Source organism: Schistocerca cancellata, chromosome 6, assembly GCF_023864275.1.
Source record: "Schistocerca cancellata isolate TAMUIC-IGC-003103 chromosome 6, iqSchCanc2.1, whole genome shotgun sequence".
Taxonomy (NCBI): domain Eukaryota; kingdom Metazoa; phylum Arthropoda; class Insecta; order Orthoptera; family Acrididae; genus Schistocerca; species Schistocerca cancellata.
In genome coordinates this window covers 687,212,410-687,239,548 of record NC_064631.1, presented here as the reverse complement: position 1 = coordinate 687,239,548, position 27,139 = coordinate 687,212,410, and the positions used below count along the sequence as shown (strand labels likewise).

Here is a 27,139-nt window from a genome sequence, read left to right as displayed (position 1 = left end):
TGTGCCGTGCGTGTGATCATTGCTTGTACAGCCCTCTCGCAGTGTCCGGAGCAAGTATGGTGGGTCTGACACACCGGTGTCAATGTGTTCTTTTTTCCATTTCCAGGAGTGTATAAAGCACGCAATGAACTTCAAAATAGATTTTCTCATGAACCACGGCCCGTCGCTAAAAAACCGGATAGCCAGGTGCTCACAGTAAGTGCCTCTACAACATATTTGAAGCGCATCGAAATCCGTGATTTACGGTCTGGAGGGTCCCCTTGTGAGTCTGTTTTCCGGGAAAGAAATAATAGACTCCCTGCAAGATTCTGCATCATCCCGCACCACTGATTGGAGATCAGCAGCCTCCGCACTAGGGAATTATCTACCCTTGCGCGTGGTGTCGCTAAAACCAGAACGCAAACGGCTTGGTTTGCAATGGTGTCGTGACTGGGGGCCATAGACTGCTGATGGATGGCGTCACATTCTCTTCGGTGATCAATCGCAGTTCCGCATTGCCCCGGATGTGCATCGACGGGGATAATGGCGATGGTCTGGACGGACGTCTCGTTCTTCCAATATTTTGGAGAGATACAGCGAAATTGCTCGCGGCGCCGCGGTGTGGGGAGGAATCAGATATGACTTCAGGTCACGGCTGCAAGTCGTTGAGAGAACTTTGACTGCAAAATTATAAGTCACGGACATCTCGAGTCTTCGTGTGTTATCTCTCCTGTGACAGTACATTGGTGCCATTTTCAGCAGGGAAATGCTCGTTGTAGATGGCGCCTCTCTGTCAACTGTCTACGTCATTCTGAGGTCTCCCTTGGTCAGCAGGATCCGGACATCTGTCCCTGATAGGAAGTGTGTGCGATCAGCTCCATCCCAGTGCCGTTATCCAGGATGTCAGTGACCAGATACAACGTTTTTGGGCTAGATTTTCTCAAGAGAGGATGGAATGGTTTTGTGGCATCATCCACAATAAAATAAGGCCAGAGGGTGTGCAACGTCACACAGATATGTAGGCCCATATTGCAAAGTTCTTTGCTAATTTCATTCGATTTGTTAATCGATGAAATAGCATCACATACGCTCTGAACGCGTAAGTGTCATTTCGTTTCGTCTTCAACTTCTGGGTGCTTCCCTTTTTCTGTTAGGCAGTGTACGAGATGTGTGAGAAAAGCAGGCCGGCCGAAGTGGCCGTGCGGTTCTAGGCGCTGCAGTCTGGAACCGCGAGACCACTACGGTCGCAGGTTTGAATCCTGCCTCGGGCATGGATGTGTGTGATGTCCTTAGGTTTAACTAGTTCTAAGTTCTAGGGGACTAATGACCTCAGAAGTTGAGTCCCATAGTGCTCAGAGCCATTTGAACCACTTTTTTTTTAGAAAAGCAATGAGACCTATTTTTATTTATTTTATTTAAAATAACAATATTTTCCTCTTCAAATTAGTTCCCTTCGACAGCTATATGCCAGTGGAGTCGTGGTAGCAGCGCTGAAAGGTTTCAACTGGTAGGGCCTTTAACAGGTCAGTCACATTCTTTTAAATGTTCTCCATAAATCCTTTTAAGACATTTTTCAATTCCGGGAAAAGTAAAAAGTCACAAGAGCTCGGATCAGCTGAATAGAGGAAGGCCGTGGAACCACAGGAATTTTTTTTGAGATCGAAAATTCCGTGATGGAAATGGCCGTGTTCAAAAATGATTCAAATGGCTCTGAGCACTATGGCACTTAACATCGGAGGTCATCAGTCCCCTAGAACTTAGAAATACTTAAACCTAACTAACCTAAGGCCATCACACACATCCATGCCCGAGGCAGAATTTGAACCTGCGACCGTAGCGGTCGCGCAGTTCCAGACTGAAGCGCCTAGAACCGCTCGGCCACAACGGCCGGTCAAATGGCCGTGTGACATGGGGCGTCGTCATGATGCAGCATCCCACTTCTCCATAATGTCCGGTCTCACTCAATTCACGCTTTTCCTGAGTCTTTCAAGGATATCTTTGTAAAACACTTGGTTGACAGTTTGTCCTGGAGGAACAAATTCGTCATGCACGAGACCCCTACTGTCAAAATAGCAAACCAGGACTGTTTTGATCTTTGTTTTGCTCATTTCAGCTTTTTTTGGTCGTGAAAATGTCTCAATGTGCCAGTCCTGACTTTGCCGCTCTGTCTCAGGATGGTACTCAAAAATCCAGGATTCACCACCTGTGATCACACGACTGAACCATTCGTGGTCTTTGGCAGTCCTCTCAAGAAGATCAAGTCCGCAGCTCGTGGTCTCGCGGTCGCGTTCTCGCTTCCCGAGCACGGGGTCCCGGGTTCGATTCCCTCGAGATGAATGGGTGTTTATGTTGTCTTCATCATCATTCATGAAAGTGGCGGGACTGGACTGAGCAAATGTTGGGAATTTGTACGGGCGCTGATAACCACGCAGTGTAGCGCATCACAATCCAAGCATCATCAAAAATGGTTGAAATGGCTCTGAGCACTATGGGATTTAACTGCTGTGGTCCCCTAGAACTTAGAACTACTTAAACCTAACTAACCTAAGGACATCACACACATACATTCGAACCTGCGACCGTAGCGGTCGCGCGGTTCCAGACTGTAGCGCCTAGAACCGCTCGGCCACTCCGGCCGGCAAAGCATCATCATCATCATCATCTCATCAAGAAGATCAACGTACACGTTTCCTCGATTGTCCTTCTCCTCAGCTGTGAGGTTGAAACGTCCCCTTACAAAAATGTATGAATGAATTGAGCTGATAAACCTATTACATTATTTGATTTTCAAACAGTTGAGCAAAACTGAACGTACTCAGACTATTCTCTCTTTACTTATTCTGCTCAACACTAAATTGACACACAATATTTTAAGCACAATGCAATCCGACTTTCTATAATCCCTACAAAGGAATGGCCCTGACTAACAGTAACCTATACCTTTCATGAATCACTTACCTCACAAAAATCTTCATTACTCGAACTACTGCAATACAGCGATCGCCAATACTGCCAGCTAAATAAAAGATTCTAACTACTGAAGGCACTAACTACTGATAGGCGTACTTAGCAAATGAAAGATTTTGATAGAGAACAAACAGTGTATTTACCTTAATAATATTCAAAAGTCATCATATATATATAAGTTCATGATATCCAGTATTACAAATTTACTCTTTCTGATGGTCACACGTCCAGATCGTCCGCTCTAAAAATTCTGCCATCTCTCTCCCCACATCCACCACTGCTGGCGGCTCACCTTCAACTGCGCAACGCTACGTGCTGTTAACAGGCAACTGCCCAACACTACAATAGTAAATTCCATCAATGCAAACCAGCCACAGACTGCACGCAGCACAGTCAGTGATTAGCATATAGAGCGCTACATGGCGTTACCAACATAGAAACCTAAACAGATTACTAACAAGATTTCTCGGCATCAGTTTGGCACAAGTGTTTCGCATGTGTAAAACTTCAGTCAAATTGTGATATATGGTGAGAGTGTTTAACAGGTCACCCATCATCCTTATTGTTAAACGTCGGTCCGATCTCATAAGAGCACGCACATGTTCGCCGTTTTCGTCAGTTCTTGAAGCTGATGCTCCCCCTCCCTGAGCGAGGTTTATCTTCAACGTGTTCCCCGCCTTTCAGGAACGATTTGTGCAAACGAAAAACTCAGGACTGTTCCCCATAAGCCTGTTTCAACTTTTCAAAGGTCACACCCGCGGATTCCTCAGGCTTAACGCGAAACATGACAGTATAAAGTTGCTCTAAAGTTGTTCCTCTTTCTCTACAATTTTTACCCTCTACAGCTCTCTTTAGCACCAAGGAAGTTATTTCCTGCTGCCTTAACAGATGTCCTACGACACTGTAAGTTTTTTCCACACATTCGTTTCCTCGCCGATTTTCCGGGGAACTTTCTCATTCCTTAACTTATCAGTCCACCTAACTTTCCCTATTCTTCTGTAGCACCACATCTCAAATTCCTCGATTCTCTTCCGTTGCGTTTTTCCCACAGTCCGTGTTTCACTACCATACAATGCTATGCTCCAAACACACATTCTCAGAAACTTTATTTTTCAAATTAAGGCCTATGTTTGATACTACTAGACTTCTCTTTACCAGGAATGCCCTTTTTGCCATTGCTAGTCTGCTTTTTACGTCCTCCATGCTCTGTCTGTCATGGATTATTTTGCCACCTAGGTAGCACAGTTCCTTAATTTTATCTACTCCGTGATCACCAATCCCGCCACGTTAAGTTTCTCGCTCTTCCCATTCTTGCTACTTCTCATTAGTTTACATACGAATATTGGTACCTGTTCTTTCGAACATGTCCGAAAGAACAGATACTATCAGTAACCATGCAGCTCGTTAGAATTAAATTACTATGAAATGATAACCCTTAGCTGCTTACAGACGTTGACATATGTCAGCGGGGACAGATGAAAATGTGTGCCCCGACCTGCCGGCCGGAGTGGCCGAGCGGTTCTAGGCGCTACAGTCTGGAACTGGGCGACCGCTACGGTCGCAGGTTCGAATGCTGCCTCGGGCATGGATGTGTGTGTTGTCATTAGGTTAGTTAGGTTTAACTAGTTCTAAGTTCTAGGAGACTGATGACCTCAGCAGTTAAGTCGCATAGTGCTCAGAGCCATTTGAACCATTTGTGTGTCCCGACCGGGACTCGAACCCGGGATCTCCTGATTACTTGGCAGACGCTCTATCCAGCTGAGCCACCGAGGACACAGAGGATAGTGCGACGGCAGGGATTTATCTCTGGCACGCCTCCCGCGAGACTCACATTCTCAACGTATTGTCCCGCACTACATTCGTACTGCCCTCGCCCATAGTACTCATTACTCGCGGCGCGTTGCCGATTCCCGTAAGAGCTCGGGCACTGTTTGTGCATCAGCACAGAAGAAGACATGTACGATATATATATATATATATATATATATATATATATATATATATATATATATATATATATATATATTGTGCGAATGCACAAACAGTGCCTGAACTCTTACGGGAATCGGCAACGCGCCGCGAGTAATGAGTATAATGGGCGGGGGCACTACGAATGTAGTGCGGTCTCGCGGGAGGCGTGCCAGAGATAAATCCCTGCAGTCGCACTATCCTCTGTGTCCTCGGTGGCTCAGCTGGATCAGAGTCGGCTCTCAGCCGTGCTAGCGTGCGGAGCTGCTCCGCGCGCCGTCCGACGCTCCGCTCTCGGTGGTGTTTACTTCCGCGTCGCGGTGTTTGTGTCTATCGAGTCCAGTACTAACGTACACCATGGCGCACTCGTACCGCCGTGCAACGATCAAAGTAACGTTTCAGGCCGAACATCCACGACCCAGAGCTTTCGAAGTCGAACAGTTTATACGTGAGGATCTACGTTTGAACCCCCAGGACGTAATCGGCATACATTTTTCCATCACTGGAAGTGTTGTCTACATTAAGATGTCGACGGAGGAAATTTGCAATGACATAATTCACCGTCATGCCACCGGACTGAAATTTAAACACTCTGATGGACATATGGGTGCTGTGACAGTCGCCCATGCTGGATTCGGTCTCCGGACATTGCGGGTGTTTGAGCTCCCGTTCGAGGTGCCTCAGGATGTGGTCATTGCCGCCTTCCAACCATATGGCACCGTCTTAGGTCACGTCGCGGAGAAGTGGCAAACATTTACGACCTACCCCGTATTAAATGGCGTCCGGCAAATAAAAATTGAGCTGACGAAACATGTCCCATCGTACCTGCTGATTGGCGGTGTGAGGGCCATCGTCATGTATGATGGACAGCCACGAACGTGCGCAGGATGTGGCCAGGAGGGACATGTACGTTCCGAATGCTTACACCGCCGTTTAATACAGACGCCGTTACGTGAAGAGACCCAGGCTTCGACGGTCACGTCCTTACCCATCACCTACGCCAAGGTTGCACAGGACCCCGTCGTACCAATCTCGATTGCGCCAGCAGCTTCGTCAACGCCACCCGCCGCAGCACAACGCGCCGAGGACACAAGCACGGCGTCGCCTCCAGTACTCGCTTCAGGACCGTCCGGTTTGCAGACCGAAACCGATGTTCCTGTTGGAACCATGGACGTCGACCTCGGTGTCGTGCCGACGTCTGCCTTTGTCCAGACGGGTTCGGCGTCAGACGACGGGCGACCACATTCTGATTCAGAAGGCCACATCAGGAAACAGCGGTCGCCTCGCAAACACAGGAAACGACGACGAACGCCTTCCGATGACGCCCTCTCTCAGACGGCCCCACGAGATGTCGACCTGATGTCTGACGGTGATCTCCCACATTGCGTCCAGTCACGCGATGTGGCAGCAACAGGCGCCCCTCCTGTGACGCCTACTCTCCCGGCCAGGGACGTGTCCTCGCCGTTGTCAACGAATGATGACGGCGATCCCCCTGCCACTCATGTTCCGGAATCCACAACACCCGTTCCGGAAGTGCGTGACCGTCACATGTCCACGTCGTCAGCTTCCTGGGCCGATGACGTTGAAGAAGAAGCGGAACAGACTGCCAGCGTGTCTGCACAGGAGTCCACCTCGGCGACACTGGGGCAGGCGTCCCGCCAGTAATTATCACCACTGCGGGACCACCGGCGGGTCTCCACCTGCCGGCTACTTCTACCGCACGTTCTGCAAATACTGAGGATGGCCGCACACAGCAATATCGTATCGCCACGATGAATCTTGCCACCATTCGTGCCCCCCATAAACTGGCCATGTTCAGAGAGACTATTTACTCTGCGGATGTGGATATAGCACTCTTACAAGAGGTGTTTGTGGCTGACTTCCTAGTTCCCACCGGATACAACGCCCATGTTTCCCCCGCATCCGATACCGGTCGCGGCGTCGCCATCCTGCTACGCGACGGCCTCCCTGCAGAGGACGTCATCTACCTCCCCACTGCGCGAGGTATGGCCCTCACACTGTTCGGCGTGCGTATTATTAATATCTACGCACCGTCCGGCACTGGCCGCCGTCATGACCGACAAACTTTTTTTGCCGAAAGCGTCACGCCCCTTTTCACTGGTCCGCAGGACGATTTGGTACTCGGTGGGGATTTTAACTCGACACAGGAGCCCGCGGACCAACTCCCGCGACATTCCCCTTGTGCATCTCTCTCAGTGGTCATCGACCGTCTCCGACTTGTTGACACATGGCGGAAGCTCCACGGACTTCAACCGGGCTATACATTCTACACCTCTCACTCGTCAAGCCGCATAGATCGCATCTACGTTACCCGCTCCCTTGCTGATGGCACACGTCATGCGGAAATCTGGCCCTTGGCCTTTTCAGACCATGATGCGTACATCTGTGACGTCACTCTCGCCCGACAGCAAGTGTGGCATAGTCGTGGTCTGTGGAAACTCAATGTCGCTCACCTGACCTCCTCAGACTGTCGCCGTATGGTCGAAGAAGCGTGGGCACGCTGCCACCATCGTCGAGAAGCCTATGCCTCCACCTTATCATGGTGGATCTCCTGTGCAAAGCCGACCCTCCGGAAGACTCTGATGAGTTATGGGAAGGAATTAAAGGCGTGGCAAACTAATACCCTGCACTTCTACTACACCATTCTACGTGACTGTACGACGATGCCTTTCTCGCCAGCCCGGCAGTCGATGGTCCATCGCACGAAGGCGCAGATCTCCATGATCATGCGGCGTAACTTGGAAGGCACTGTAGTCCGTTCTCGAGCTTCTAATCGAATCCCTCAAGAACGTCCGTCGATGTACCACCTCCTTCAGGAAAGACAACGACGACGACGAGCTCTGATCCAAGTCCTCACTGATGTGGAAGGGCGCCGGCACGACACCCAACAAAGCATCGGTCGTGCTCTCCATGCTCATTTTGCCGGGCTATACGCAGCCGTACCGCATTCTGCAGCACTGATCACAGAAGTCGCTCAGCTTACTACGACCACTCTTCCAGAGGATGCAGTGCACGACCTCCAAGACGACGTAACCACCGATGAAGTGCTAGACGCTATCAAGGCGGGTTCCGATAACAGATCTCCTGGACCTGACGGTATCCCCATCGAATTTTATAAAAGTTTTCACTATTTGTTGGCTTCCACGTGGACGGCAATCGCACAAGAGCTGATGTCACCGATGACAGTGGTCCCGAGCGCCTTTCTAGAAGGAATTATTATCCCCGTACATAAACCGCGTGGGTTATCGAGGGTCCAGGACTATCGACCAATTACTTTGCTCAACAGCGACATGAAAATATTCACACGGCTACTGGCATCGCGTCTCAAGAAGGTCGCACGTTACGTCACATCCTGCGACCAGACTTCCCTAGGAGGCGACAACAACATCCGTACGGCCCTTTGCCGTTACAGAGACATGATAGCATTAGCGCATCATCAGCGTCTCCCTGGCGCCTTGGCTTCACTGGACTTTAGCCAGGCTTTCGACCGTGTTGACCACTTCTATTTACGGACAGTTCTTCAGCATATGGGTTTTCCTGGCGGTATTGTAACGGTGATTATGCGCCTGTTGAGTAGTGCAACCTCCAAAATCATGTACAATGGTCGTCTTACACCGTCCCTGGTCATCGCACGATCTGTACGACAAGGATGCCCTCTTTCCACGATTTTGTATGCTTTCGCTTTGGAACCCCTGCTCCAGGGCATGCGCCAACGTTTGGAAGGCATGGCTGTGCAAGGCCACCGTTTTTGTTGTACAGCCTACGCAGACGACATAGTACTATATCTGCGCAGTGAAGATGAAGTACGAGCAGCACTGGCATGGGTGGCGACTTACGGCGAAGCGTCGGGGAGCTGCCTCAACGTGTCAAAATCCAAGGTCCTGCTCATTGGTGAGGGCTTGCCGGAGAGATGCGCTGCCCCGCTTAGTGTCTCCGCCACCATACGGTGTCTTGGACTTGATTTCACAGCAGACCTGCGCCGCTCAGCGACTATCAATGGTAGACGCTTGCTACAGACAATCAGAGCAAATCTCGCAGATCACCGGCTACGAGCTCTCGACATTATCCAACGCGCGCAATACGTGAACATGTATCATGCTTCCCGTATACCACACGTGGCTCAAGTACTACCAGTCCCAAATCTCCTGGCGCGACGACTGTTGATGGCTTTCGGCTCCTTCGTCAGCTCGGGGATGTTATTCAAGGTGCAGTATGAATCCCTTGCACTGCCACGAGATCGTGGCGGTTTGGGACTCATCCACGTGCCGACTCGTGTCAAGGCACTATACGTCAGCTCCCAACTAAAACTTTGGCATCGTTGCCCGCAGAGCCTTACTAGCCTCCTGCTTCACAACTTTGCACCGGCCTCCTTGTCCGCCCCAGTACTGGTATCGACCATTCCAACCCTCTTTTATTACATCCAACGATTTTTCCTGGAGTTCAGTTATATCTACCGGTCCTTACCACTTACACGTTTGTACCTCACGAAAACAGTCTCCGAATTGTTACAACAGTGCCGCCCGTCCAACCCCATCGAACGTAAGTATCCACAGTACGTGTGGAGACACATATGGAAGGCGATCCATGCGCGTTTTCTCGAATCAGACGTTCAATCAGCGTGGTACATCACCGTGAATGGCAAACAAGTTAACCGAGATCGTCTGCACCGCATCCATCTCGCCGATTCATCCCTCTGCACCCACTGTGGAGTGGATGACACGGATGTCCACCGGTTCCACTGTGGCACAGCGCTAGACGTCTGGACACTTGCGCGGCGAATTTTGGCGTTTCTTACTCGCCAGACACCGGCTCAGATCGACGTCCACATGCTTTTGCACCCCGATAAGACTTTCTACCCCTCCGCCAAAACTAACTCTGTGAATTGGATCTGTGGCCACACGATCCGCTATCTTTTTACTTCTGGCGACAAGTCTACGCTAGGATATTGGACTTATCTCAACGAACGACACTGCGTCCTGATACGCAACCCACGCTATAAACAATATTTTTCCAATTTCTTACGGAGCACTTTCGATGACCCACCTAGTAGCTGGAACGTCCAAGCCATGAGAAGCTGAAAACTGTATAAAACGAACCGAACTGAATAGATCTGCTACCCGGAACCCACGCCTACGCCATGAGAAGACACGTTTGGACGAGCTGGCATGCTGTAGGCGGACACTTCAGGAGCTCCTGTAAGAACTGGACTTTAACTACAAGTCGCACGACGACTTAAAACGCTTTTCCTTATTTATTCTTCATAGTTTGTTCTTAAAGGAACAAGAAATTTGATTTTGAATTTGAGAAACTTTTTTTGTTCCAAAAGATTGCTTCTTCGCCAACAAGATGAAGGAGACTCATTTTTGTTTACTGGAAGGCGAAACCAGTATAATTGGAGTCTTTGTTTTCTTTTGAAAAAAAAAAAAAAACAAAAAATTTCCTTATTTATTCCTCACAATTTGAGTTTGGCTTTGAGAAACTTTTTTTGTTCCAAACGATTGCTTCGCCAATAAGACGGAGGCGACTCATTTTTGTTTACTAAAAAAAAAAAAATAAAATAAAAAAAAAGAAGGTTAGCTGCCCTCAAAAAAAAAAAAAAAAAAAAGCTGGATAGAGCGTCTTCTATGTAAGCAGGAGGTCCCGGGTTCGAGTTCAGGTCGGGGCACACATTTTCATCTGTCCCCGCTGACATATGTCAACGTCTGTAAGCAGCTAAGGATTGTAATTTTCTGGTAATCTCATTGGTTTCGTCTTTTTTCGATTTACACTCAATCCATATTCTGTACTGATAAGACTGTTCATTCCATTCAGTAAGTCCCGTAATTCTTCTTCACTTTCACTGAGGATAGCCATGTCAACAGCGAACATTATCATTGATATCGTTTCACTTCGAATTTTAATTCGTGCGGCTGATCCCGGCGGAGGTTCGAGTCCTCCCTCGGGCATGGGTGTGTGTGTGTGTGTGTGTGTGTGTGTGTGTGTGTGTGTGTGTTTGTCCTTAGGACAATTTAGTTTAAGTAGTGTGTAAGCTTAGGGACTGACGTGTGGTGTCACCGCCAGACATCACACTTGCTAGGTGGTAGCCTTTAAATCGGCCGCGGTCCGTTAGTATACGTCGGACCCGCGTGTCGCCACTATCAGTGATTGCATACCGAGCGCCGTCACACGGAAGGTCTAGAGAGACTTCCTAGCACTCGCCCCAGTGGTAGAACCGACTTTGCTAGCGATGGTTCACTGACAAAATACGCTCTCATCTGCCGAGACGATAGTTAGCATAGCCTTCAGCTACGACATTTGCTACGACCTAGCAAGGCGCCGTGTTCAGTTACTATTGATATTGTGAATAATGTACAGTCAAGAGCGACGCTCATCATTAATGGATTAAAGTTAAGTATTCCACCAGCTACGTCCGTTTTTTCTAAATTCTAATTTCCTTGTCCTGTTGACCTCACGCCAGCCTGCGTGAGCTAAAATGCGTGCCTTTCGGCTTCCTCTAGCAACCCGGTGTTGGCTCTCCTGCCAACCCACAACACTGATGACCTTAGCAGTCAAGTCCCATAAGATTTCACACACATTTGAACATTTTTTTTTAAATTTTAATTCCACTCTTGAATTTTGATTTTGCTCCCATCACTCCTTCATGGATGTACAGATTGAAGGGTAGGGGCGAAAGACTTCAGCCCTGTCTTACACACTTCTTAAACCGAGCAGTTTCGTAACGCACAACAGAAACACAACTTTATTACTGGCGCTCTCAAAGATCTCGTGTTGGCTGTACGGAGATGAACTGGGACTGAACACCTGGAAGGGATGAAGACACCGGTCCGCTCAAGTAAAACACCACAGCGTTGCCAGATCGCTTGCACTGTTGTCGGTCTCCTTACTTTTCTCACACACTTCTGATGTGTAGGTGTAGAGCGGATCGAGGATTACTTGTCCGCTCTCGGTCGCGGAGTGTTGTGAGTGAAGTGGACCGAGGTATTTTTGGGCGCATGTCGTACAGGAAGGTGGGCGCTGTCTTCCCGGCCCCGAGCGGGCAAGTGCGAGCCTAGCACACACACACGAGGCGCGGTGCCCGCTCATAATGAGGCCTGTAAACGGCATTTGTCAGCGCCGTCAGCCGCACCTAACGACCGCCGCTCGGCAAACACCGCCGGAGAAAAACACGGCCCAGCCCACACTCGCGTGGGTGCGCCTCCAGTGAAAGAGTCGCGGCAACGGCGGGCAGCTCGGCGTCGACGCTCGGCTTTCAAACGCTCGTTTCTGCGCCACGTGAAGTGCCGTCGCCGTATGAGCCAGTCTGAGGCGGTTACGAGCATTGAAGGGTTGTCATTAGAAGGTTATACAGGGTGATTCAAAAAGAATACAACAACTTTAAAAATGTGTATTTAATGAAAGAAACATAATATAACCTTCTGTTATACATCATTACAAAGAGTATTTAAAAAGGTTTTTTTTTCACTCAAAAACAAGTTCAGAGATGTTCAATATGGCCCCCTCCAGACACTCGAGCAATATCAACCCGATACTCCAACTCGTTCCACACTCTCTGTACCATATCAGGCGTAACAGTTTGGATAGCTGCTGTTATTTCTCGTTTCAAATCATCAATGGTGGCTGGGAGAGGTGGCCGAAACACCATATCCTTAACATACCCCCATAAGAAAAAATCGCAGGGGTAAGATCAGGGCTTCTTGGAGGTCAGTGATGAAGTGCTCTGTCACGGGCTGCCTGGCGGCCGATCCATCGCCTCGGGTAGTTGACGTTCAGGTAGTTACGGACAGATAAGTGCCAATGTGGTGGCGCTCCATCCTGCTGAAATATGAATTGTTGTGCTTCTTGTTCGAGCTGAGGGAACAGCCAATTCTCTGCGAACAAATGCTTGCTGGATGCGTGCTACATTTTCATCACTCGTGCTCGGCCGTCCAGAACTTTTCCCTTTGCACAAACACCCATTCTCTGTAAACTGTTTATACCAACGTTTAATACACCACCTATCAGGAGGTTTAACACCATACTTCGTTCGAAATGCACGCTGAACAACTGTCGTCGATTCACTTCTGCCGTACTCAATAACACAAAAAGATTTCTGTTGAGCGGTCGCCATCTTAGCATCAACTGACGCTGACGCCTAGTCAACAGCGCCTCAAGCGAACAAATGTACAACTAAATGAAACTTTATATCTCCCTTAATTCGCCGACAGATAGTGCTTAGCTCTGCCTTTTGTCGTTGCAGAGTTTTAAATTCCTAAAGTTGTGGTATTCTTTTTGAATCACCATGTATAACTTGCCTACACTTTTTAGAAATAGTTTTACTAATGCGAAGTAAATCTATCATGCAAACAGTATACAGGACTATTACAAATGATTGAAGCGATTTCATAAATTCACTGTAGCTCCATTCATTGACATATGGCCACGACACACTACTGATACGTAGAAAAACTCATAAAGTTTGGTTCGGCTGAAGCCGCACTTCAGGTTTCTGCCGCCAGAGCGCTCGAGAGCGCAGTGAGACAAAATGGCGACAGAAGCCGAGAAAGCGTATGTCGTGCTTGAAATGCACTCACATCAGTCAGTCATAACAGAGCAACGACACTTCAGGACGAAGTTCAACAAAGATCCACCAACTGCTAACTCCATTCGGCGATGGTATGCGCGGTTTAAAGCTTCTGGATGCCTCTGTAAGGGGAAATCAACGGGTCGGCCTGCAGTGAGTGAAGAAACGGTTGAACGCGTGCGGGCAAGTTTCACGCGTAGCCCGCGGAAGTCGACGAATAAAGCAAGCAGGGAGCTAAACGTACCACAGCCGACGGTTTGGAAAATCTTACGGAAAAGGCTAAAGGAGAAGCCTTACCGTTTACAATTGCTACAAGCCCTGACAGCCGATGACAAAGTCAAACGCTTTGAATTTTCGGCGCGGTTGCAACAGCTCATCGAAGAGGATGCGTTCAGTGCGAAACTTGTTTTCAGTGATGAAGCAACATTTTTTCTTAATGGTGAAGTGAACAGACACAACGTGCGAATCTGGGCGGTAGAGAATCCTCACGCATTCGTGCAGCAAATTCGCAATTCACCAGAAGTTAACGTGTTTTGTGCAATCTCACGGTTTAAAGTTTACGGCCCCTTTTTCTTCTGCGAAAAAAACGTTACAGGACACTTGTATCTGCACATGCTGGAAAATTGGCTCATGCCACAACTGCAGACCGACAGCGCCGACTTCATCTTTCAACAGGATGGTGCTCCACCGCACTTCCATCATGATGTTCGGCATTTCTTAAACAAGAGATTGGAAAACCGATGCATCGGTCGTGGTGGAGATCATGATCAGCAATTCATGTCATGGCCTCCACGCTCTCCCGACTTAACCCCATGCAATTTCTTTCTGTGGGGTTATGTGAAAGATTCAGTGTTTAAACCTCCTCTACCAAGAAACGTGCCAGAACTGCGAGCTCGCATCAACGATGCTTTCGAACTCATTGATGGGGACATGCTGCGCCAAGTGTGGGAGGAACTTGATTACCGGCTTGATGTCTGCCGAATCACTAAAGGGGCACATATCGAACATTTGTGAATGCCTAAAAAAACTTTTTGAGTTTTTGTATGTGTGTGCAAAGCATTGTGAAAATATCTCAAATAATAAAGTTATTGTAGAACTGTGAAATCGCTTCAATCATTTGTAATAACCCTGTAATGTACGACGGGCGTACAGTACGTAACGAAACAAATTTTTTCTGAAAGTAAGTTATTTTTATTCACAAAATTTTGTACATGCCTGCACGTTCAGAGACCGTGAATAGTTACAATTAAAAGAAAACATCCCTCGGTCACTAATTTTTACGAATGAACCGGGTTTTAACACTGCTAGGAGTGTCTTCCTCAGAATTTAAACTAAAGAATGGTCTATAACTTGGTCGCAGAATTATGACTAAAAACGTATGATACAAATTACACGCACTGAATTACCGTGAAAGATATTTAAGATAACCTGGACCACGCAAGTAACGAGCAGCCCTTAGTGGCTCGCCATCACAGTTTTTTTATCTTAAATATCTTTGTGACGAATGCACATATCGAATGCCTAAAAAAACTTTTTGAGTTTTTGTATGTGTGTGCAAAGCATTGTGAAAATATCTCAAATAATAAAGTAATTGTAGAGCTGTGAAATCGCTTCAATCATTTGTAATAACCCTGTATACAGTTCCACACAGTAAATGGAATGACCCCATTAATAAATATAGACTTCGATCAGAAATCAATAGCTAAGGTACAATATTCAAAATTTCTAGGTGTATGCATTGATGAGGGGTTGAACTGGAAAAAACACACTGAGGATCTGCTGAAACGTTTGAGTTCAGCTACTTATGCTATTAGGGTTATTTGCAAATTTTAGCGATATACATCTGAGTAAATTAGCTTACCACGCCTATTTTCATTCTCTGCTTTCGTATGACATCATATTCTGGGGTAACTCATCATTGAGTAAAAGAGTGTTCATTGCACAAAAGCATGTAATCAGAATAATTGCTGGAGTTCATCCAAGGTCATCCTGCAGACACTTATTTAAAGAGCTAGAAATCTTCACTGTAGCCTCACAATATATATATTCCCTTATGAAATTTGTTATTAACAATCCGAATGAATTCAAAAGTAATAGCAGTGTACATGGCTACAACACTAGGAGAAAGGATGATCTTCACTACTCAATGTTAAATCTAACTTTGGCTCAGAAGGGGGTAAATTATGCTGCCACAAAAGTCTTTGGTCACTTACCTAATAGCATCAAAAAATGATTCAAATGGCTCTGAGCACTATGGGACTTAACATCTATGGTCATCAGTCCCCTAGAACTTAGAACTACTTAAACCTAACTAACCTAAGGGCAGCACACAACACCCAGTCATCACGAGGCAGAGAAAATCCCTGACCCCGCCGGGAATCGAAGCCGGGGACCGGGGCGCGGGAAGCGAGAACAGCATCAAAAGTCTGACAGATAGCCATATAGCATTTATAAGGAAATTAAAAGAATTTCATAATGGTAACTCCTTCTACTCATTAGATGAATTTTTGGATATAGTAAGTGGGTAATTTCCCAACCTCCACAAAAAAATTAAAAATATTAAGTGTCATGTAATATTTTGTCTAATACATCTTGTATAGACACCTTTTATTAACCTGACACGTTCCATATCATTACGAAGTGTCGTATTCATTATCTATGGAACAAGTATTAATCTAATCTAATCTGCTCTGATATGAAGAAACCATGCCGTGTAATAACACCGGTAAAGACCCAAGTTGTAAGTAGGCTGTTTAGGTTTTTATGTTGGTAACACCACGTAGCGCTCTGTATGAAAATCACTGGCTGTGCTGTGTGCAGTCTGTGGCTGGTTGGCATTGTTGGAATATTCGCTACTGTAGTGTTGGGCAGTTGGATGTGAACAGTGCGTGGCGTTGCGCAGTTGGAGGTGAGCCGCCACCAGTGGTGGATGTGGGGAGTGAGATGGCGGAGTTATGAGAGCGGATGATCTGGACGTGTGTCCATCAGAGACAGTAAATTTGTAAGGCTGGACGTCTTGAAATGATATATATATTATGACTTTTGACCACTATTAAGGTAAATACATTGTTTGTTCTCTATCAAAATCTTTCATTTGCTAACTGTGCCTATCAGTAGTTAGTGCCTTCAGTAGTTAGAATCTTTTATTTAGCTGGCAGTATTGGCGCTCGCTGTATTGCAGTAGTCCGAGTAACGAAGATTTTTGTGAGGTAAGTGATTCATGAAAGGTATAGGTTATTGTTAGTCAGGGCCATTCTTTTGTAGGGATTATTGAAAGTCAGATTGCGTTGCGCTAAAAATATTGTGTGTCAGTTTAGTGATGATCAGAATAAGTAAAGAGAGAAATGTCTGAGTACGTTCAGTTTTGCTCAGCTGTTTGAAAATCAAATAACGTAAGGGGTTTACCAGCACAGTAATTCATTAATTTTTCTAAGGGGACGGATCAAAGTAACACATTAATTAACGCAGTCGGACTGAGAAAGTAAATGAAGTCAATTGAGCAGCGCACACACAAACAGTGTCCGTGCAACGTAATACAACGTAATACAATCCCGACAATTTGAAAAAAAAGTCGGTTTTTCAAACGTATGTTCATTTTGTAGCGCACATCTTATTCGATCTTATGAGTGCCAAAGTGCAGTGGCACGCCTCTTCACACAGCATTCTTTTATCGCACGTCATTGTATGTCACTCTGTCAACTTCAAACGTGTATGTTTTGTAATTGAAGCCATCAAACTTATATTCAAGACAGTGGAAATTAAAAAATCTCCTTTGGTGCCACTCCTGCCCTCAGTCGGTCGGTTAGGCGTGCTATCCCCCTTTAAAATAACTTCCAAATAATACTGGATGGGGTTATTTATGATCGGGAGAGTAAAAGTCTTCAGAAAATTTCCACTGTTTATTGCCTTTTAGTTAATAACTTTCACTTTTGTGTGACGTAAAATGAAATATATGAAACATAAAACCAGTGAAGACAAGTGGCGAACAAGACAGTACACAGAATGAAATTTTCACTCTGCAGCGGAGTGTGCGCTGATTTGATACTCCTTGACAGATTAAAACTGTGTACGGGACCGAGACTCGAATTTAGGACCTCTGCCTTTCGGGGGCAGCTGTTCTACCAGCTGAACTACCCAAGCTGCTGTCCTTTGAATTTTACTCCCGGCAGAACCTCGTCTCCTACCTTCCAAACTTCACAGAAGTTCTCCCGCAAGTTTCGTAAAATATCTAGGTGAAACTATCCAAAACGACCTTAACTGGAATGACCGCATAAAACAAATAGTAGGGAAAGCAGATGACAGACTGAGATTCACAGGAAGAATCCTAAGGTAATGTAAGTCATCCACAAAAGAAATGGCTTATAAGGCGTTTGTTCGACGGATTCTTGAGTGTTGTTCATTAACATGGGAGCCGTACCAGGTAGGGTTGATAGAAGAGAAAGAGAAGTTCCAACGTAGAGCGGCGCGTTTCGTCAGGGGATCATTTTGTGGGAGCGAGAGCGCTACAGAAATGCTCAATAAACTCGAGTGGCAGACGCTACAAAAGAGGCGTTGTGTACCATGGGGAGGTTTAATACTGAAATTTAGAGAGAGTACTTCACAGGAAGAGTAAAAAAAAAATATTACTTCCTCCCACATACATCTCGCGAAATAACCTCGACAAGAAAATTTGAGAAATTAGAGCTGATACAGAAGTTCACCGACAATCGTTCTTAATACACACCAATCGCGACTGAAACAGGGAACGGAGGTTCAGCTAGTGGTTCCAGACTTAGCCTCTGCCACACACCGTCACGTGTTTTGCGGAGTCGTGATTTACGACTAGATGTAGATATACTACCTTTAATACTTCTTGTTTCACCTCTTCAGGTGCCGGAACAGTCCCACATTGCTTTATTAGAATTCTCATGACCGCGTCTTCCCTTGGTCTGATCTTTTGTTTTCGCCGCGAAGTTAGCTTTCCCTTCCAAACACCGTATAAGATAATTATCTCACCTGAAAACTGCTTCGGTCAGTTACTCTTACCAAGAACGGTCTGCTATTTTAAATTCCTTTGGTCCGATTCATCCCATTGTTTTTTCACATGATATCTTCGACCATAAATATAATAGACTGGCCCTGACGTCATTTTCTTGGCTCCAACATCTCTGGGCTAAAGTCACGTGAATGTTGGCAAAACATGGTTGTTTCATGTTGCGCTTATGGCTGTACTCAGCGTTTTGTCGGGGGAAATGGCGTTACATTTCACGTGTAAGTGTTTCTATGATAGCGCAAATGCGTTTATTGAAATCTGCTGAAGTGACTTTTATATGTTTTTTACACTTGAAATAGAGTATCACGTAAATTAGTGTGTTGAAAGTGATGCCTGTAAAGTCAGACTCATATTACATTTTGGAAAGTATCTGTGATAATTCGGTTACAGAAGTAAGTATAACTGTTTCTCGTTCCTACCCATAGGTTCCCTAAGGATGGAAACCGAAGGCAGCTTTGGATACAGGCCCTGAAACGGAAAAACTTTAAGCCATCTGCACATACGCGCCTTTTTGTATATACAAGTGAGATTATAATAAGGTAAGAGCACCTGTAGTCGGCACATGAAGAGAATTTTTTTCTACCTTCTAATACGATTAAATAAATGTAGGCTCCAAAATTATTTTCTGAAACTTCAAAGTCTCACCTTTCATCTAAAATATCATTTTTTTTTAAACTGATAGTTTAAACTTTTGTAAAAATAGTAGGAACTGAACCTTTGAAGTGCACCTAAAATTGATACTCTAAAATGGACCTGCTCCTAAAGTCGACAATTTTGGCACCTATACTTGACATAATTCCCATATCCCATTTTCTTTTATAAGTGACTAGACCTCAAAACGCTGCGGATCCAATGTTTGAAGTTTTGACACGAGCCCACTCTTACTGTTTAAAAGAATTTTAACGACATTTTACTTTAATTGATAGTTTATAGTAATTTCGTCCCGCTGCCCACCAGAGGGGCGTTCGATGTATTTGTTAGATTTTATAAATGGTGATGTGAATAAATCCAGGTCAAATCTAGTTCTGACATAATTTTACGCAAATAAAAAAGTAATTTTTGTTGGAAGCGTTTGGCAGTCAATTGAGAAATGTGGGTAAAATACGATACAAACAAATGATGGCAGAACGCTGATTTGAAATCCCGCCACGTTTTGCCAACAGTCACGTGGTTTATGTTGGAGCCACACCAGCCCTATAGCTTCTGCACAGCGAGGCCAGTCTACTAGCATCTATGGTCGAAGCATGATATTCACTCATCACACCCTTACATCCATCATGGATTTTTTGTGCATATATCTGTCCAATAAATTTTCGTCGTTCCGTTGATCCTTTCGGTATCTCATCTTCGGGTCCGATCAACAAAGGAGTGTCCCACCCATTCAGTTCTAACCAACTAGTCTTATACTCGATGACCATGCCCTGTTTTTGTGAGAAAATCCATTTTTACGAAACCAGTGTAAGGGAAGACTGTTCACTTTCTGGAAACGTTGGATATGTGCTCTTCCTGTACATTTCCGATTACCCTTAGAGTCAGGATCGCCATCCCAACCGCATGCTGACTGCACCAGGCGTTACTCACTTGAGTCTTTACACGTTATGCCCATCAATTCGTAAGTTCACTGACTAACTGAGCAGGCCAAGGAAACATGTCGACAATCTGGGGAGCATGGCGGATTACAATAGCTGTACGTGGGCGAGCGTTATCCTGTTGGAAAACACCCACTATAATGCTGGTCATGAATGGGAGCACAACTAGTCGAATAACTAGACGTGTAACGCCGGAAATGCATATCCTCCTATTTCCATCTATTGTACTATTATTTTTTCCTTGTTTTGTTACCTCAAGATATGACATTTCTGTCTCCTTATATATTGTAATTGTTTTACTGTTTGTATATATATATTTATGCACTTATGTCGATGTATAATTGGTCGTTTTGTAAATATTATTTGTATTTTTACGCTGGGTCTTGCCTAGGGAAAACTATGTTATCGAACGAATACGTCGATAGGTCGTGTGGAGAACCAGAGTGTTTAGGATCTTTGGTAGTGTTAACCCTGTCGCTTGGAGCGCGGGCAGAGAGAGTCTGGCTGGAGTAGCGAGTGGAGCAGGTGTGTTGTGTGAAGCTCCCGCGAGTTGCCGCGCTTTCGGGGTTTGGCAGCATGTAAACGCGCTCGACTTGCGATGATAGTTTCTGACATGGTGTCGCGGACGGGAAGCATTAGCTGGCGCACATGAAGAGCCCGTTTCGTCTGGTGACCGTGTCGAGAAGAAGGCGTGCCAACATCCAGCTTCTGCAACAGCGACGGCCGACAATGAGTGACTGTCGCCACCTCCTCGATCGACGGCTTCAAACCTTCAATCAACCAACAAGGAAGACTGGAAGCACGTAAAGTTTTAGAACTGTATGGCAGATCTCAGCTTTTCAAACTTTTAAAATTGTTGCACCACGAAATTACAGTTACTTAGCATGAACCTTTGTTGCTCATTGTCCCAGTTGCATTACCAAGCAGGGTCCCTTCCTTTTCCGGAATGAAGCCGAGTGTCGTTGAAATTCAAACGCCAGCATCGTTTTATTTCACTGCTTTAATTTCAAAGTTCAGTTAAGGTATTCATAGCTGGCTACAGTATTTAGATTGCACAAGCACAAATGAAGAGTGCGAGTTTTGTTATCGTATTTTAGTTACCTGTGACTGCAGCTCAGCTTGGTACGTACTAAATTTTACTACTGTTAATTGTTCAGAATCATTTAATTCAAGTTCAAAGTTAAATCCCTTATTTCTAAATTGCGTAGATTCAAGTAGCTTTTGAAATGATTGTTGAGGTAGTCCAAGACTAACCGTATTTTACTGAATTTCGATGTGCTTCAGAAAGAAAGCTGACTATTAACTTCAGTCACTAAATTAACTCTCGATTTTCCGGTTTTATTAATTGTTTTGCTAAATTAAGTCAGAGTGTAGCGAAATTTATTACTTCTGACAAACTTTCAGTTTTCACACTACACTTGTCAACCTTCAGCTGCCACGCTTCTAGTGCTAATTATATGTGTAATAATCTTTCTTTTTCAGTTACTATAGTAATTGTACTTAGGACTGGCGACCGTAATTTCCCCCAAATCTCAAATATCTAATTACCGCTAGTTAATTGTTAACGTAACGGCCGCACATTTACTTTCTTTATTAACTTTACCCCTTTTCAAAATTAATTTCCACCTGTTTCATTAGCATTTTTTCTTTCATTTAGATGTAACCCTTTCCTCCCTCTTTACCGACAGTTTAACTTCGGTGACGATTGCTTTTCCCAAATTCCCATTAGGTACACGCGGTTTCATTTTTCACTGTCATTAAGGTCGATAAGTGAGGGGGAGGTTACAGACGGAAGAACAGTTTTGCAGTCAGGGTGCGTGGTATAACCACGTGAGTGCCTCTGCTGTCATATGAAATCGCACCCCAGACCATAACCGCAGGTGTAGGTCCAGTGAGTCTAAAACGCAGACATGTTGGTTGTAGGCCCTCTAGTGGCCTGCTTCTAATGAACACACGGCCGTCACTGGTCCCGATGAAGGACCAGCTTTCATCAGAAAACACAGTAGATCTCCGTCTTGCCCTCCCACGGTCTTTTTCGGCCGTATATTTTCGTGACCACCACTGTCAGCAATCATGTACAGTGGCTACAGTCCTGCCAACAATGTCACAGAAGAAACTTCCAGCATCTCGTGGCTCTATTACACGACCTCGTTCAGAGGTGTTGATAATGGCGACTTTATCGTCTTAAAAACATTCTTGACTAATATCAACTCACTAGACAAAAACTCAAATGTAATTAATGCTCACTACCATTACAGTGTGTATTTGAAACAAACCAGATGTGCATCCTCATAGTAGCACTACTAGTGACATTCGTATGCAGCTAGCGTGAAAATTGAGTATACATCATTTTTCAGATGTAGAAACACCCCAACCAACTTTCGTTTATCTCGCACAACTCTTTCTTTATGTTGCGAGTACGTAAGTCCGTAGCGTTTATGTTTTGCTTGTTGGTATTCCGGTGGCTATGATTTATTTATCGATTGTAATTTTTTGTTTGAAGTTCACTGTTGCTATTTGAGTTCACATATTGTTATTTGTCATATGGAGATAGTGAATGTAGTTAGCCGGCCGGAGTGGCCGTGTGGTTCTAGGCGCTAGTCCCCAAGGTGTAATCACCACTACTGGTGTTTAGTGTCAACAACTGAGACGTCTTGCAGAAGCATTCAAGAACAACGTCCAGGAAGAATGTATGACAGGATGCTACTCGACGATTATGCTCACTGGCATTCTAAAAGACACGACACACAGTTAATTTACGAATAAGATAAATCGTATACATATAGAAGATGAGCATACGGAGCGGCTGAAGGCCGCCTGATTAAATGTTCAAAATTCCAAATATACTATGATGATTACTGAAGGCAGAAGGCCAAAATGTTTTAAGATGCTAACAGGGCTGATGGCCCATAAGGTGCACAGAAAGAGATAAACTAACGCAATAAGATCGCTGAAGGCCGCAAAGTTAAATTGTGCAAATTAAGGAAATGTATATATTGCAACAGTCGATAAAACAATACATTAGCTTTAAAAATTTCCTTTTCGTGACACCAACGGTAGAAGGCCCACAATAACTTGTAAAATCTTTCAGAGGAAATTACAATAACCTTTCAAGAACAGAAGGCGAGAATGTTCGGACTTGAAGGAAAACTCTGAGAACATGTTTCCAGCGATGACGGCCCACAACTAACCTTGCCAAATTAAAAATATGAAATACAGTTAAATCACAACGACGTTAACACTGCCAAAAGGATAATTAAGAGAACGGAACTCATGAGTCTCCAGTCGATCGGTCTGCCTTCGTTCACTTAGGCGAGGCAAGTGGTGAGTCCAACTACACTTAATTCGTGCGAACCCAAACCCAACCAAGGGACAGTCACGGAACGACCGACCAACCGCTTGCTAGCCACGACGGAGTACACGAGAACTCAAGGCCCCCAAAAAATTACAAGTATCACTAACACAAAACATACGCGTATGTGAACTGAGCTGCCAAAACTACACACCATATTGGGGAGCAACAACAGGTGAGGAAAAGACCCTGCCTAAAAACTACATTAGCGGCCAGGGCAGGTAGCCAGAACACTAACGGCCACAAGGCAGAAAATTCCACTGGTTCACTTAACTACGAAACAAGATAATACGGTTAACTTCACCTAAAATTAACACTGCCTGAATTTACGTCAGTGGCCATGGCAGATAACCAGAACACTAAAGATCACAAGGCAGAACATTCCGCTGGTGCACTCGAATTATAGTCAAGCAATATAGTTAATTGCATCGCATGGCGGCTAAATTTCAACAGTAGAAACACTCAGTGTTGCTGACAGGAAACCCTCCCCAACAGTGAACCACCGAAGCGAACCACACAACATAGATGGACGTGGCTTGGGTAGTTGAATCCGCTGCTCAACTCTGACGTCCTGGGTGGGTAACCACGAAGCTCGTAGCGATCGGACAGCCTCACGGAGATATCCTCCCTGGTCGGCACCAACCGACCGACTCCCTCAGAATGCCGACAACATCTAAAATAGTCGTCAGTGGAAATAACGCCAACTACACACCCAACTTGACAAACACTTGCACAAAGACCTGAACGATACCCGAAGGTAACTAAGCACGTACGAAGACAAATCGGAAGTCAATGCACACACACACACAGCCGACTCATGAACGATCGGCGAGCCAATACGTGTCGCCCGGCAGGACGACCGACCGACGATCCACCAACACCGCGGCCCGGCTCGAGTGATGCGTGGCGGCAATGGTCGGGCGAGCCATGTCGACGGAGACGTTACTGCGTCACTGCTCCAACCCGACTGCACTAGTGTCGCATTGCAACTCCCCGACTGGCAGGTCCGGACTGCGCTCCAGACGCGTTCCAACCGACTGGCAGCCCGAACTAGCGACCCAAACTCGACTACGAGCGACAGCGACCGGGAAGGAATGGTAGTCGAGCAAAGATACTACGAGAGGGGATATATCGATACGGGCTGCTAATGCTGCTCACAGTCAGGCAAAGCAGAAGCTCAGTGGCAGTAGTTATTTAAATTAATGTAGTGAGGTGGAAGTACGTTTAAAAGAGAGTGTAAAATACATGATGGCGGGAACACGAGCCACGCACGGCTCACGTAGCAGCTTCCGAAGATCCGGCGAGTGGTGGTGGTGGTTAGTGTTTAACGTCCCGTCGACAACGAGGTCATTAGAGACGGAGCGCAAGCTCGGGTTAGGGAAGGATTGGGAAGGAAATCGGCCGTCCCCTATCTAAGGAACCATCCCGGCATTTGCCTGAAACGATTTAGGGAAATTACGAAAAACCTAAATCAGGATGGCCGGAGACGGGATTGAACCGTCGTCCTCCCGAATGCGAGTCCAATGTGCTAACCACTGCGCCACCTCGCTCGGTGATCCGGCGAGTCTTCCGAGGTGTATTCAAGTGCTAAGGCCTCCAACCTTTTTTCAACGGACTGGAAGGATATAGAAACATGCGCATTGTTTTAAAATGAGGCCGCGTTCATTGTCAATACGTCCCAGAGATGGCAGCACCATACGGCAGATGGAATTTTACCGCCAGCGGCGAGAATGAGAACTGTTTTAAATACTTAAAATGGCGACGTTTTCCTTACTTGAACAGCATGCAATCATTTGTTTTCTGAATTTGCGTGGTGAGAAACCAACTGAAACTCATTGACAGTTGAAGGAGACATGTGGTGATGGAGTTATGGATGTGTCGAAAGTGCGTTCGTGGGTGCGACAGTTTAATGAAGGCAGAACATCATGTGACAACAAACCGAAACAACCTCGGGCTCGCACAAGCCGGTCTGATGACACAATCGAGAAAGTGGAGAGAATTGTTTTGGGGGATCGCCGAATGACTGTTGAACAGATCGCCTCCAGAGTTGGCATTTCTGTGGGTTCTGTGCACACAATCCTGCATGACGACCTGAAAATGCGAAAAGTGCCATCCAGGTGGGTGCCTCGAATGCTGACGGACGACCACATGGCTGCCCATGTGGCATGTTGCCAAGCAATGTTGACGCGCAATGACAGCATGAATGGGACTTTCTTTTCGTCGGTTGTGACAATGGATGAGACGTGCATGCCATTTTTCAATCCAGAAACAAAGCGCCAGTCAGCTCAATGGAAGCACACAGATTCACCGCCACCAAAAAAATTTCGGGTAACCGCCAGTGCTGAAAAAATGACGGTGTCCATGTTCTGGGACAGCGAGGGCGTAATCCTTACCCATTGCGTTCCAAAGGGCACTACGGTAACAGGTGCATCCTACGAAAATGTTTTGAAGAACAAATTCCTTCCTGCACTGCAACAAAAATGTCCGGGAAGGGCTGCGCGTGTGCTGTTTCACCAAGACAACGCACCCGCACATCGAGCTAACGTTACGCAACAGTTTCTTCGTGATAACAACATTGAAGTGATTCCTCATGCTCCCTACTCACCTGACCTGGCTCCTAGTAACTTTTGGCTTTTTCCAACAATGAAAGACACTCTCCGCGGCCGCACATTCACCAGCCGTGCTGCTATTGCCTCAGCGATTTTCCAGTGGTCAAAACAGACTACTAAAGAAGCTTTCGCAGCTGCCATGGAATCATGGCGTCAGCGTTGTGAAAAACGCGTACGTCTGCAGGGCGATTACGTCGAGAAGTAACGCCAGTTTCATCGATTTCGGTTGAGTAGTTAACTAGAAAAGAAAACGGAGGCCTTAGAACTTGAATGCACCTCGTATTCCGAAGTTCACTTGTGGGAATTGTCCGAAATGTGAAAGTCCACACTGTGACTTCCAGATCTCACACCGGTTCGCTGCCTTCCTAGCAGTCACGTCCTTTGTGGCATCGACTTTAGCGTGCAGTATCAGGGAACGTGCGAGAGATGATATAAATCTCTGGAATCTTTGGTGACGGACGATACTCAACGCTGCATCGGTGCAGGAACTGAGCCCTGAGGCTCCCCGTCTCCCGCTGCCGTGAGGCTCAGCTGCCCGAGCCGGCTGACAGGTAAATATACGACCCCGGCTGCTCTCCGCGTAGGCAGGCCTACGCACGCAATGTGCCGCGCTCACGCACGGGACGTGACGTCACGTCCAAATTAGAGGTTGAACGCGCGCTCTTTTGTCGGCGCGTCACGTTCCCACCGACAGCGAGCGCGGCCGGCTGGTCGAGACGTTGTCGCATAAAGAGCGGCGTGACTGGGCAGCGGGCAGACGCAGGATGGGCACATTCCGGAGCACGACTGTTACTCTACTGCAGAGGCCGCGCGTGCAGCGAGCGGCCGAAAGTCACGGGAGGGCACCGCGTGTCACGTCTGCGTCGGCTGCTGAAGCCTGCGTGGTACATTTGTCTCCCTACAGACCGTTTAGAAATGGGTTTCTGAAGTACCGCGTTCATACCGATGACGATGCGAATCACAGCAGACCGTCTACGGCCCCGATTGGGTCTATGTAGATGAAGTGACACGACATTCTTTTGTCAAGCACTTGTCGTCGTTCTGGGCTGCCGTTTACATGTG

The 27,139-nt window shown here is 46.2% G+C and overlaps 1 non-coding gene across 1 annotated transcript; it reads right to left on the bottom strand.

Moving 5' to 3' along the window:
- Positions 1-4,645: 4,645 nt before the first annotated feature.
- Trnat-agu (transfer RNA threonine (anticodon AGU)) lies at positions 4,646-4,720 on the bottom strand. Its single transcript has one exon. It is a non-coding gene; the product is annotated as a tRNA-Thr (tRNA).
- Positions 4,721-27,139: the final 22,419 nt, after the last annotated feature.